Below are 6,000 nucleotides of genomic sequence, written 5' to 3'. Positions count from 1 at the left end.
CTACTCCGGGCCTCAGATTTACCATCTATAAAATGGAATGTCCCATCCTAGTGCCAGCTCCACCTCCAGGCGGTTACTGTGAATTTCCTTCATTATTTACATGTTTATGGCTCACCTGTGTTTGGCAATGGATTCCCAATGTTTCATAGCATCTAGCAAGGCAACATAAATTTGAAGAGGAAAACAAAGGTTGGGACATAGAACGGACGTAGGAATGAGGATAAAAGATATATGACTGGCTGCAATATAAGCTCTGTTCCCCGCCAAGTTTGGCTCCGGGTAAAATTTCCTGTAGGTGTACACGCTGAGCCTTTCAGAATCACTGGGCCCCGGGTATGAACAAGTGTGCGGAGAAATCTCCCATTTAAAGGGAAGCGTCCGTCTTTTCCATTGGATCCTAGAGGGAAGACAGTCTCCTATTCCTCAGGTTTCCAGTCATGTCCTTGTCATATTTCCGGGCATTCAATAGTCATCTGTGCTTCTAGAAAATGAACTCTTTCGCGGAGCACCAACCAATCCTGGGTGTCTTGCACAGCGAGTCACTTCATTGCTCTGGGCCTCTGTTGAGAGGACTAAACTAGATGCTCTCCACGGGGAGACCTTTCCAACCATTACTGTGGTTCGTGGATTGACCGCTGTTCACAGCTCTTCAGCTGCTCGACTCTCGACAGGGTGGCCATCACAGCCCACCTGAAGGGTGGCGAAAAAATCATTCTCTGGGTTGAAGTTACTGTGGTCAGAGCAATAATACTAATTAAATCAGAGGCTGAACATAGCGACCCTTGGGCAGCAGCACAGGGCCCACTGAAATAACGTCTTACTGGCTAACTCTTAGAGGTCTTCCCTTCCTTGCTCATTACTTCTCCCCTGGATTGCCTTCATTTCCTCGCTAAGACTAATTGAGATGCAGCGTAGCGCTTCCAAGCACAAGGCCCAAGTCAGGTTCCTGAACTTTGCTCCAGGCCTCAGCGTCCTGATCTGTAAAATGGGACAATCATAATAGCGCTCACCTCCAAGGATTGTCGTGATGATTAAAAGAGTTAATACACATAAATTCTTCGGAACAGCCCCTGTCACAGGGTGCATTAGTTTACTGGGGCTGCTGTAACAAAGGCCCACACAGTGGGCGGGTTAACAACAGACATTTATGGTCTCACGGTTCTGGAAGCCGGAAGTCCGAGGTCAAGGTGTCGGAAGGGGTGGTTCCTTCTGAGGGCTGTGGGGGAGGAATCTATTCCAGGCCCCTCCCCTTGCTTCTGGAGGTTTGCTGGCATCTTTGGAATTTTCCAGCATCATCCCAGTGTCTACCTTCATCCTCACATGGGCTTCGTCCTGTGGCCTGTCTCTGTCCCAATTTCCCCTTTTTATAAGGACACCAGTCATACTGGGTTAGGACTCACTCCAATGACCTTATTTTGACTTGATCACCATCGTAAAGACCCTATTTCCAAATAAGGTCATATTCTGAGGTACTGGGGGTTACAACCTCAACATAGCTTTGCCGGTGGGGGGCACAATTCAATCCATAACCCATGGTAGGAATTATTTGTTTGTTATGATGAGGATCAGGAAGAGGAGGAAGACAGTGACAAACATAGATAAATACCACAGGGTTGGTGTTATTTATTTGTGCCTTCACCAAAGTCATTCGCGCTTGTCCATGAGAACTGGTGAATCAATTCTCTTCCTAAATGGGTATTTCTTTTTGTTATGGAAACCCTTTTTACTATATTTTAAGCAGCTCGAGGGCGTGGACCATTTCTTCCAGTTCTTGAGGCTCCCTCCACAGAGCTCACATGTAGGACCTTCCACGAAGTAGGGTCTTGATGACCTTGATCGGCATCATGTCGTTCAAGGACCCTTCATGACAGCCCTCTCTCTTGGAGCCATTTCTGATCCTGTGCTTCTGGAGGCTTCTCTGAGGCTCAAGGGGACTCTGCTGAACCTTCAGTTTTCAGAAACACGCGTTTCTGTTACTACTTTTGTGGTTAATTGCCACCACCCACCTCGATGAATTTTTAATGTTTAAAGTCAGATGTAGCATTTTACAAATCTTTTACAATTCGCAGATGGTAGCTGCATACGCACAACTGAGTGCTGTCTACACTGACAATCATTTGAAATACACGGTGTACTTACACTCTAGCCAAATGTGTCCTTTGTCACGGTCGGCTCACTCTCTTTCCTTAGATCTGAAATGACCAATTTCCATGTGTGCTGAATCTCAGTTATCTGCCTTTATGTATTTTTGTCTTTTTCTGAATGATTCTGAGCCATTTGAACATTCGTTCAATGGATATTGCAACGAATAAGGAAAGTAAATACCTTACTCTCCTTGTGGAGTTTGTTTCAAAAGAGGGGAAGAAAAAGAAAACATGATTGTCCATAAAATCTAGAAATACGGATAATATTATTTTTCAACAGATTGACGTTCTGGATGACATTATGCATACTTGCCTATGTTGTCACACTTTATGGACAAAAAGGCATCACAGGAAGGAGAGATTATGTGGTATTTTTTAAAAATCACGTGAGGGGCCAGCCCAGTGGCACAGTGCTTAAGTCCGCGCGTTCTGCTTTGGAGACCCAGAGTTCGCTGGTTCAGATCCCGATGCAGACATGGCACTCCTTGGCAAGCCATGCTGTGGCAGGCGTCCCACATATAAAGTAGAGGAAGATGGGCACAGATGTTAGCTCAGGGCCAGTCTTCCTCAGCAAAAAGAGGAGGATTGGCAGCAGATGTTAGCTCAGGGCCAGTCTTCCTCAGCAAAAAAGAGGAGGAATGGCAGCAGCGGGCTAATCTTCCTCAAAAAAAAAAATAAGTAAATAAAATCATGTGAACTCATTACTTGTAATCACACATCCTACTCCTGAGAAACTCTCTTTAGCATGAACTTTGGGGTTCACTCCAGATTTATCCATTGGAAGTAGAATGTGGTGGGAGAAGTATATAAAAGGTAGAGAAGTATGAAATGGTGGAGAATTACAGAGTGATGGAACCAGAGGCCCCTTAGGCCTGGAACTGTCTGGAAGCTGAGCAGCCCCACCTGAAGAGCATAGCCTCTGCCCCTACAACGTGGCCCAGGCCTGAAGCATCTGGGACTTTCTCTATGGGCATCACAGTGTCTGTGCCCTTGGGAGAGGCTGGCGTGGGTAAGACAGAGGCCAGCAGGCTGGATGAGCCCTGATTCCCTTCTGCAAGACTCATAGGAAGTGGCAGCAAGGAGCAGTCATTGCTTGGCGTTGCCAAATGTGCTCCAAATTTTGAAACAGCACGTGCCTCCAGAGAGGTCAGGTGGTCACCAGGCCCCAACCTAAGGACCTCGCAGGAGTGATGGTGCTCCCAGGCCCACGTCCTGCCAGGTGTTCTGCCTTCACAAGTGCCCCTGCCCACTGTATGCCCCAGCACCCACAAAGATGGGGTGCCCGGTCATCGAGACGCAAGGAGTATAGGCCAGCTGTAAGAGTCAGCCAAATCCAGAGTCAGAGGGAGCAGTCCACACAAGACTGCCCTCACTTCTGACACCAATCGCAACTGTGAGAGGCTCCCCAAAACCACCCTCGAGTTTGGTAATTTGCCAGAAGGACTCACAGCGCTCCCTGAAAGCTGTTATATTCACAATTATGGTTTATTACAGCAAAGGAGACAGATTAAAGTCAGCCAAGGGAATCGGCGCATGGACAGGGTCCAGGAGGGTTTTGGCCATGGAGCTTCTGCTGTCGCCTCCCTGTGGAGTCATGGGCGGTGTTACCTCCTCCTGGCCATGACATATGACAACATGCATGGTGTACTGCCAACCAGGGGGGCTCACCTGCACTCCAGTGTCCAGGGTTTTTACTGGGGCTCCATCACACACTGCCTGGTGGCTGACCTTTGCTCTCCAGCCCCTTCTGGAAGGAACTGATGCCATCTGGCTCAAAGCCCTGACAAAGACTCTCCTTGACCAAACTTGAGTCAGGCTCCTCTGAGCCCTCTTCTCGACTAGGACTCAAACTTGTCCTATGAGTACTGCAAACTTTCAGCACAATTATATCCACTCCCCACGCCAAGAGACTTGAGCAAACACTCACCTGGTTTCTAACAGCTCCAGGCCATGTCCCTGGTATGACTAAGGTCCCCCCACCACAGTTCCTGCCTGGGAAAGCTCAAGACTCCAAAAGAACTCACTGCTTGAGGTGCACACTGGCCCAACACCTTCTTTGCCTAACAGCGCTTGTGAAACAGCCCCCATTCGCTTTTTGTCATTTTCCACACCCCTGACTCTGCCTGAGGCCCTGCTCATCCCTCCCCGCTTCTCCCTCGTTCTTCCTTTAAAACGCCCTGTCACCTCTGCACAGATTGGAATTGAGCTCAATTCATACAGAAGCCCCTCCCGCAACAGTCTGAATAAAATGTGTCTTGCCGCCTGTAACAGATGTACAGCTCTGCTTCCCTTCGGCATAAATCACCATAAACAGCATCGTTAAACTGTCCAGAGGCCAGAGCCCCAGCAAAGAAAGACACTTCTACAGACAAGACCTTCCAGGAGCCTTGAGATGACCTCCCAATAGCCAGGGGCAAGGATAAGGTTAATTCTTCAGTCACATGAGGGCAGAGCTCCGGGCTCCAGCCTAGGCAGAGGAGCAGCCCAGAGAGCTATGGCGATGTGCCCTTCCTGACCCAGCTGGCCCTGGGAGGCGGCGACAGCAAGAGGAGCCTGTGGCTTGGGGGCAGTAGGAGCCACTAAGGAGGCAGCAGGGCGTGGCCACGGGCCTCAACATCCTCCTGCTGCAGCCAGCAAAGAATGGGGTCTCCCACTGGGGACCGGAAGAGTCCGGGGTGCTTCAAGGACAGCCAGGCACCACGGATTGGGTTTATTTTTGGTGCTTCCTGGGAGAAAACACTTTTTAGTATTATTATTATTGTGGTAAGAACACTTAATATGAGATCTACCTTCTTAAGAAATTTATGTGTTCAATACAATATTAACTATGGGCACGATGTTGTACGGCAGATCTCTAGAACTTATCTTGCAAATCCCTTTAAAGATGAAAAAACTGATGTCCAGAGAGCGCAGTTGATCTGCTCAAGACAGGAGAGTAAATAGACAGTCACATAGACACAGAGATAAATGTGGACACCTCTAGGGTGCAGAGAATTGCCTGCTGTACCTTATTCCACGCATTCCTTATAAATCCTTCGTGCCGCACTTAGGGACACGATCTTATTACCACTGTAGCGGAGGAAACCTGGGCTCCGAGACACAACGAGGCTCGTCTGAGATCACACAGCTTATACGCGCAGCTGAGCTGGGACTGGAGCCCAGGTCTTTTGTGGGTTGCTTGGCACCGCCTACGTACTGAATCGTGCCTGCTCCCGAGTGCATTATGGAGGACGACGGTGCACCTGCAGCCCCTGCCCAGCAGAGTTGTCATTCACGCCCAAACACAGGGTTGCAGCGATTCCCATGTGTCCCTCCGCTGGAGTTGGTTGGATTTTAGGTTGAAAATAAACTCGCTGTCTTGAACAAGAAACTTGTCAAACTGTTTTGCCAAAAAGAGGTTCAGATCCAAATCGTTTCCCTAGTGATGGGTGTGTGGTGACGTCAGAGCGTGACTCGTAAGACAGTAACAATGAGTGCCCTGCACAGTCTTGTTTCCATGTTAGTGTTTACCGTCTCGTTTATTTGTTTCTTGTCCCCCTTCACTGGAAGGTCAGCATCAAAGGTGTGTTATATTAACGATATCCCGCTCTGGAGAACAGACATACAAAGGACCCTTGATGAGAAACGTGCTTAAGCTCCAGCCACAGTCCCAGCGTTTGAAAAGAATTGATAAAATTTGATCCTGATTGAACTGGTCCAAATCCTGAATATAACCGAATCTTTCCTCATTCACTCTTGACTTGGACAACGTTTAACTTGGCTGCTTATGATAATGTTTGTTTTAATGTGGGTTCCACTGGATCCTTGTTAACAGGTTTCGGTTTTGTGGACCGACTTTCTTCATTGAAAACACCGC

The sequence above is a fragment of the Equus asinus genome, chromosome 14 (assembly GCF_041296235.1).
Source record: "Equus asinus isolate D_3611 breed Donkey chromosome 14, EquAss-T2T_v2, whole genome shotgun sequence".
Taxonomy (NCBI): Eukaryota; Metazoa; Chordata; class Mammalia; order Perissodactyla; family Equidae; genus Equus; species Equus asinus.
This window is presented reverse-complemented; position numbering follows the sequence as displayed.